Source organism: Octodon degus, unplaced genomic scaffold (assembly GCF_000260255.1).
Source record: "Octodon degus isolate 3935 unplaced genomic scaffold, OctDeg1.0 scaffold00222, whole genome shotgun sequence".
NCBI classification, from domain to species: domain Eukaryota; kingdom Metazoa; phylum Chordata; class Mammalia; order Rodentia; family Octodontidae; genus Octodon; species Octodon degus.
The window spans coordinates 2,872,340-2,881,134 of NW_004524798.1; the positions used below are offsets into that span (position 1 = coordinate 2,872,340).

Here is an 8,795-nt window from a genome sequence, read left to right on the forward strand (position 1 = left end):
AAAAAAAAATAATATCCCACTGTTTGGATATATCACATTTTATCCATTTTGCTTCTCTGCTGTTTAGCCATAATAGGAATTTGAGTTTTCCTGCTTTTTGGACAATTAAGAATAATACTGTTATAAATAATTATGTTTTTATATGCTTTCATTTCCTTTGAGTGTAGAGTAGGACTAGAATTGCTGGCCATATAGCAATTCTGTATTTAATCATTTCAAAAACTTCCAGGCTGCCTTAGCACATGGTTGAACCATTTTTTATTCTTGTCCATAGTTTATGAAGATTCCTATTTCTCCAAAAGGATTGTGACCTTTGTTCTGGTTTACCTTTTGGCTTCCTGAGCTCGGTGGTCTATGATACATGCCCTTTAGTCCCCTCGTGTTCAAGAGCAATAATCTTAATGTCAAATTCCCTCCTTTGTTCAATCTGTCAAAACCTTGATATTTTCCATGGCAATTTTTGTGTTGGGTTTTAAGATTTTTAGTTAATAAAACTCTCAAAAAAGTTTAGTCATGTAGAGGTCTGTGTAGAACTGGGGACGTGGGTGTATATTACACAGGATGGGTTTTGTTAAAGTTGTCAAAAACATCCTGAGGGGATTTGAGTGACCTTGTCAGATACAAAAGTTATATTTTTAGTTATATAGGTCTTGCTTTAATTTGGTCTTAACCATCCAACAGAAAAGTATAACCACGAGGTATAAAAAGCAAAGCCATATTAATATGCTGAGCTGTAAAAGGCTCAAGTCAACAACTTCTGACAATTGCCAGCTCTGCTGATAACCCACTATTAGACTATATTGGGTCATTTTGCTAAATTCAAGTACCTACAGAATTTGAACTGGTGTCAAATGTGAAAGACTTCTCCAAATGTAGCTTCCCTAACAGCAATGGAGCACCCATCTCTGACAAAACAAAAGAAAAAAAGGGGGATATAAATGAAAGACCATTTTGTAGTGAAAAAATGCATATATGTGTATACAAAATAGCATAGATATACAGCTACTTTCTCTTAGTTCAATGAGAAGAAAGATTTGTACTAATATTTAGACGAGATCATGTCTGCATCTTGTGCTGTGAATAACTACTACGAAGACAACAAGTTGTGATGTATCAATTATTGTAACTGTCCTAGTAACCTGTTTTGAAACTGTCTCATTGCTAGTTCTCTCTCATTAAAATTAATGAAAAATTTTAAAAAAAGAATAAGGCCTACTTTAAGAGAAACCAAGTGAAGTTTGGAAGATAACGGGAGGGCAAAACTGATTACTACACTAGGAAACAGTTGGTAATCCAGGACAAAAATAAGTATCACACACCTAAATACAGGATGACAGTTCAGGTAACTAACAGAGATATCATTTGTCAGATTGCTTATGCCCGTACTGAACGGGATATGAGAGTCTGTGCAGCATATACACATGAACTACCCAAATACAGTGTGAAAGTTGGCCTAATGAATTATACTACAGCGTATTGTGCTGGCCTGCTGCTGGCCCGCAGGCTTCTCAATAGGCTTGGCATGGATAGGAACTATGAAGGCCAGCTGGAGGTGACTGTAGGCGAACACAATGTGGACAGCATTGATGGCAAACCTGGTGCCTTCACCTGCTGCTATTTGGATGCAGGCCTCGCCAGAACTACAACTGGCAATAAAGTTATTGGGCCCTAAAGGGTGCTGTGGATGGAGTCCATCCATCATAGTACTAAATGACTCTCTGGCTATGATTCTGAAAGCAAGGAGTTTAGTGCAGAAGCACATCATGGGTCAGAATGTCGTAGACTATATGCGCTACCTAATGGAAGAAGATGAAGATGCTTACAAGAAACAGTTCTCTCAGTACATCAAGAACAGTATGGGGGCTGGGGAGATGGCTCAGTAGGATAAGCGCTTGACTGGCAAATGCAAGGATCTGAGTTCAATCCCCAGTTCCGCAAAAAAAAAAAAAAAAAAACAGTGTAACTCCAGACATGGAGAAGATGTATAAGAAAGCTCATGCTGCTAAAGGAGAGAATCCAGTCTATGAAAAGAAGCCAAAGAGAGAAGTTAAAAAGAAGAGGTAGAACCATCCCAAAATGTCCCTTGCCCAGAAGAAAGATCGGGTAGCTCAAAAGAAGGCAAGCTTCCTCAGAGCTCAGGAGAGGGATGCTGAGAGTTACACCAAATTTCTATGAAGATTTTTCAGATAAAGACCAATAAACTCATTCATCAAGCAAAAAAAAAAAAGTTTACTCATGTATAAATGGACACACATACACAATATACACGTGTGCTCTGTTGATGGTGTCACTGCCTAGGGATTTTCTGAGAGTTCCTAAATTTGCCTCTGCCCATTTCTAATTATCAAGTACTGAGAATCCACAAAGCTAAGTGATTTAGTCAGATAACACACTTATCCCATTATTCTTGCTGCTTTCTGAAGCAGCTCAGGAAGTCTCTTGAGTATCTGTAGTTGAATTGTCATGGCTGTTCTTAACATACTGAAACCATTCCAACTATTTACTTTTCATGATTATTCTCACTCTGGGGAAGAATGGGAGATCTGGAAGTTACACAGCACCAGGTGGATGAGGACACACCATGATACTTTTCTAAGGCTGCCTTTCTATGGGATGGCACTTGCCAATGGTATCACATCTCACGAAGAAACTTATGAAAGTGGACTTCCAGAACTGCTTCAAAAAGCAAGAAGAATCATGGGACAATTGTATTCAAAGCCAAGGGGACTCTTCTGAGTGAATTTCATGATGATGCATGTTTTACTGCTAAATATTTCAAAATTCACTGTAGTTTTTGATCATCCTTAGTATAAAAGTAAAGATAAATTTAGTACTTGTTTGCAACTTTCTACCTTCTGATCCATTCTATTTAACTTCCTTTCTAGCTCTTATAAATATATTCCTTTAAAAATCTTTATTTTTTCAGAACATCGCCTCTTTTCTGTAAGGCTTCTTGCCTCTAAATTGCAGAACCTCCTCAAGAGCAATGGGCTCATCCAGCCCAGGAGGGAAGATCCCAAGTTGACCTCCATGGATTCTGAGCACCAGTCTTGTCAGCTTTCCATGTTCCTGATGGAATCAATAGAGACCAGGCTAGACCCCTTCAGTGAGGATCCTGGGGAAGGAGCTATCTTACCAAGGGACACAGGACAGAGCACCTGATTTAGGCTTATTCTTTATACCAGTGGTAATTCCCATACTTCTAGGCATCTGCTTCTTTTATGATTCTTTTTTCTTCTTTTATTTCATCCAAATTAAAAATGTTCTTTTTGTAACTATGTTATTAAATTTTTGTTTCTATTGTCCTCAGAATTTGTTGTGTTTGCATTTTTGAAACTTCTTTGGTCCACTCAATAAATGTTTATCCTTAAGACCTTTAGCACTCAAGGATGAACAAAACAGACACTGACCTTATCTTCATGGAATTTATATTCCAAACTCTCTGGTAGAACCCATGTGCCTGAAATGATCCTTTGGTCAGAAAGATTGTACCTGAACATGTCGAGGCCAGGGCACATCTTTGTGTCTCCTATGCCTGTCCTTTACTTGCAGAACACTTCTCTATGGTCTGATATGTCTGAGAATCACCTGATAATGAAGAGCACATGGCCAGCTATCTCATCTACCACTTGTAGCTTCAGCTTCTTCTGTCTGTTGACCTTAGAAGGTCTAGCATTACCATATAAGCCCCTGTGAAAAGAGCGATCCGTTGGAGTCACACAGACCTCAGTTCACTTCAAGCTCAGCCCTGAGAAAAGCCCTTAGGAAATAAAATTCTTCCCTCCCAGTCAGCTTCCTTATCTATCAAGAGAAACAGTGACATCTTACAGGCCTGATTTGAATCCAAGTAAGTTCACTGCTGTGCTTTGTGTCTAGATGTTTCTCCAAAGCCTCATACAGTCAGAGGGCTTCTTCAAAGTTGGGTGAATCTAGAGTATGTAATTCTGGGATTAAGGACGCATGATTGGTAAATCAGTCTACTGATCAGCTTGACATAGTTATGGGTAGGATTAAGGGTTTGAAGGCTACATTTGCCCTAATGCAGATAGGCTGCATATAATAGAAGGAACAGAAAGAGTCTTGCTTGCTCCCCACTCCCACTTTGCTTTCCTTGTCTTCCACCTCCATTGACTCTTGACCCTGCCTTGTGCCACCCTGCCTTGGAGCCAGCCAATTATGGACTGAAACCTCTACAAACTGCAAGCTAAGTAAAGCTTTCTTTCCTTATCTCTGGGCATTTGGGTATCTCAGCAGGGAGAAAAATAACTAAGACATTAACATAGGCAGGATAATGACCATCACCAAAGAATGTCCACATTCCAATCTTAGAAACCTGTAAGATGTACCAAGTTTTGTGGCAGATAATTAAACAACAGATGGAATTAAGATTGCTTAATCAGTTGGCCTTGAGATAAGCAAGTATCCTGGATTATTGAATGACAAATTCCTTGTATGTGGAAGAGGAATACAGAGTAGTCAGCATCAAAGTGGTGCTGTGTGAGAAACACTGGACTATTTCTGGCTTTGAAGAGGAAAGAAGCTGCTAACCAAGGAATGGAGCCTCTAGTAGCTAAAACAGGTAAATAAATTTTTCACTCAGAGCCTCTGAAAGATGATGTACCCCTGATAATAACTAACGTTTACTCCAGTAAGGACTACCTTGAATTCTTCACCACCAGGACCGTTAGAAAATAAATTTCTATTATTTTTATACAGTTTCATCTGTGGTAATTTGTTCTAACAATGGTAGGAAACCGTGGTAGACAGAATAATACCCACATCCAAATGATGTCCATATTCTGTTTCCAGGGACCTGCAAATAGGTTACCAAGATGATGAAGTGGACTCTGCAGATGTCATTAAAGTTCTTGAAATAGGAGAATTTTCTGAATTATTTGATGAGCTCATGGGGTGCTGATTTAAATATAAAACATCCCAAAAGTTTCATATGTTTGGAAAGTGACTAGGAGACTGGGGATATAGCTCAGTGGTACAGTACTTGCCTGGCAAGTGTAAAGGTCCCGAGTTTGATTCTTGACACAGAAAAAAGAAAAGAAAGGAAAGGAAAGGGACTGGATCACAGAAACACTGTGTTCATTGGTCGATTCTTTTACTGAAGAGTCTGCAGCTGATTATGCTGTTAGGAGCTGGGACCCAGGCACAGGTGGGTTCCTGGAAATGCACCTGGCAGAGGGAGTATTATTATTATTATTATTTTTTTTTTTTTTCGGAACCGGGGATTGAACTCAGGCCCTTGCGCTTGCCAGGGAAGCGCTTATTCCACTGAGCCATCTCCCCAGCCCCTAAAGGGAGTATTCTTATCCCAGGCTCCTCCCTCTTCTCGCTACAGTGATGCTCTGGGTTAAGCTCCGCTCCTCCTACCATGCTCTTCTGCCATCCTGTTTCTTGGTGCCCGGAACCAGCCAATCATGGATAGAAACTGTAAAAACTTCTTCAACTTGTACGTGTTCAGTATTGTGTCCCAGAGACAGGAAAGCAGCTAGGGCACTATACTAACAAAGATCCTTAGAAGAGGGAGGTCAGAGGGCCAGGTCAAGGCAGGAGCTGTGAAAATGAAAGCAGGCAGCAAGGCGGTGTGGAGTCAGGGAGGACAAACAGCCTCTGCAAACTTGAAAAAGCAAGAGCTTCCGGCAGGAAGGCAGCCATGCAGGAATCTTGACTTCAGTCCAGGTAGACCCATTCTGGGCCTCCCATTTGCAGACCGTAACATAATTAATTGTGTTGGGTTAAATTTGTGACTTTCTAAATTTAAGATAATTCATGGTAATTTGTTTCTGTAGCAATAATAAACAAATTCGATACCTCTATTGCCCTTTCCATTTAACTATCACCTCTACCCTCCCTGTAGCATTAAGTGCATCAATCTCCTCTGCCCTGGACAATGAATTCTATTAAAACTCTGTGCTGACAGCTCCACAAGGTACATTAGTTCCAGAGGAGTCAGCAGAGGGAGGGACGGATCTGCTCACTGACAACTAGGTCCTGGTCTTCACATCTGGAACTGCAGGCTCTGTCATTAGTCGTGTTTAACCTTTAAAAACACCATCCTTGAGCCAGTCAAATAGCTCTATGGATTAAAGAGCTGCAAGCAGGCACAGGGGCCAGGGGTTAGATCCCCTGGGCCTGCTGTGCCAGCCCCACCCTCAGAGCATACTGAAACTGCAACTGAGACAGGGTGCGGTGGCAGGCATCTGTAATCCCAGCTCTCGGGAGGCAGTAAACAGGAGTATCACTAGGAGTTTGATCTAGTAGTACACCCTGAACACCCTGTAGACCTTTCTCTAAAATACTTTACTAGGTAAATAAAGTAAATAAAGAAATAAAAATAAAAATAAAAACACCATCCTTCTCCTTCTCCTTGCTTCCTTTGTTACCTCCAAGGAGTTCTAGAAAGAAGTCTTAGATGCCAACGGGTGATTTATTTTTTATTTATCTTTTTTTTTTTTTTTTTTGGCCAGCTCAACTTGCCCTAAGGGTGGGGTTGGCACTACATGTGGTGCTGGGTGAACTGCGGTCCCTGCACTTGCCTAAACTTGCCTAAACAGGCGCTTTAGACCACTGAACTATCTCGCCGGCCCAAGCAGATGATTTCTTGACACAATTTTGATCTATTCTTTTTAAGAGAATGACCTCTCTTTTCCCACCCCACCCTACTGACACTGCGGAATGTCATATTTTGGAGCAGAACCTTTGGAGCTACCTAATCTCTTTTTTTCCATCATCATCCTGAACTGTCAACAATAGGTTTCACAGAATTTCTGGTTTTTCCATTGCTTAGCCTCATAGAGCTTCACCTTATCCCGTGTCGTTTCCTCTGTTATCGTGCATATCTTTGCTCTTCAAAGAGGTCAGCATTTTTTTTTTTTTTTTTTTCCCTTTGGCAGCCTTCTTTATGCCACAAGAAAATTCCTCACTTATGATTTTAAGAAATGAGATTACAGATTCTGTGATTTTGAAATTTCCTCTTTTATATATTTATCTTTTTTTCCCCTTCCTGTTCCTAAAAAGAATTTTGAGATTCCCTAAGCAAAATTTCTCAGCTTTGGAGAAATTCTAATGAACCATGGTATAATCAGAGATTATACCAGCTTTCCATTTATATATCATAACCTTAATTGTCCATAAATCATGGAAATTCTACTGATGACTTAACAGTACAAATGGTCCCTGACTTACAATGGCTCAATGTATGATTTTTTTGACTTAAAATGACATGAAAGTAATATGCACTCAGTAGAAACCACATATTCAGTTTTGAATTTGGATATTTTCTTAGGCCAGCAATATACAATACCATACTCTCTTGAGCTATTCTATTGGGCAAAGCTGGGCAGCAGAAGTGAGCCTCTGTTCTCAGTTATCCACGAGATCACTAGGAGAAAGAAGAGACTCTAGTGTGCTGTGTTACTGAATTGCACTGTGCTACCGTATTGTATTAAATAAATTTTTCTTTTACTATATCTTCAAATTTTGGAGGATTTATCTTTGTGCAACTCTATCCCTCTTTTATGTATTTAGTACAGGGTCTCACTACACAGATTGGACTCATGGTGATCCTCCTGTTTTCAGCCTCCCAAGTGCTGGGATTACGGGTATACACCACTACACCCAGTCTCAATCACCACCCCAGCACCCCCTGGGCAGGGCTGACACAGCACACCAGGGATCCAACCTGGGTCCCTGCATCTGGCCTAAGCAGGTACCTTAGTCTGCTGAGCTCTCTGGCCGTCCCCTCCATCCCTTCTTATACTAAACTTGTGATATTATGCATATTTTAAAAGCTTTCAGTGCAGAAATCTTTAGAAATGTTTTATAGCCAACCTTTTTCTCCTATTTTGACATGGGCTTAAATTTATCCCAAGCACCAATCTACTTTTTGCATACATGGAAGCTCCATGTGCCACAAATCAATTCTTTCCTTATACATGTTTATATTTGTGTTATGCATATATATATATATATATATATATATATAAAATATTTCTTTCTTTCTTTCTTTGGTGCAGGGTCTCACTATGCAGCTCAGACTCATAGTGATCCTCCTGTCTCAGCCTCTCAGCACTGGTATTACAGGTTTGTGCCACCACGCCTGGTTTTCGTGGCTGGCTCAGTGCGCCTAGGGTTCCAGGGCTGGGATTGAACCATGGTCCTTGTGCTTGCCAGACAGGTACTTAGACCACTGAGCCATCTCCCATTTTTTTTCTTCTATATATCTTCCTGTAATAAAACTTCCAAGTAAGTCCTGTTCTAATCTGAACATGGCCCATCTATAACAATTCCCCCAAATGGGCCATATCTTATTTTATCCTATCAGCCATTTCATAAGTATTTCATAAACAAACATTCATTTCATAAGCAAATATTTCTATTTTTAATGCAGGTTGCTTTTAATGAGTCATTTGGAGCTCTTGAAGGAAGAGAGGGTCTACACATGCTATGTATTCTAGTTTCACTTGTCAACATTTACTGACTTGTCCTGGTCCTTCCCATTCCTTCAGGTATCTTTCTCTGTTAATACTTGCATAACACCTGTATCTACTACTATTATCTGTGGTGGAATAACTGAAGGTCAACTTGTAACACCCAACTGGATTGAATCGGTGGAAGGCCCACATGAGAACTGGAGCCAACAGCGTGGAAGAACTGGAGGGGCAGATGGTGTGTTATTGATTCTCTCGGAGAAGCTTGTTGCATGGGTTTGCCTAATATGAACTCAGTTTTTATCGTCAGGGAAGCTCTGGTCCTTGTTGTCACTGAGAATGGCTTCAGTTCTC

General features: G+C 40.3%; 1 pseudogene; it reads left to right on the top strand.

The window, feature by feature from the left end:
* The first annotated feature begins 561 nt into the window (after positions 1 to 561).
* On the top strand, positions 562 to 2,175 carry LOC101582962 (annotated as a pseudogene).
* The last annotated feature ends 6,620 nt before the right edge of the window (positions 2,176 to 8,795 follow it).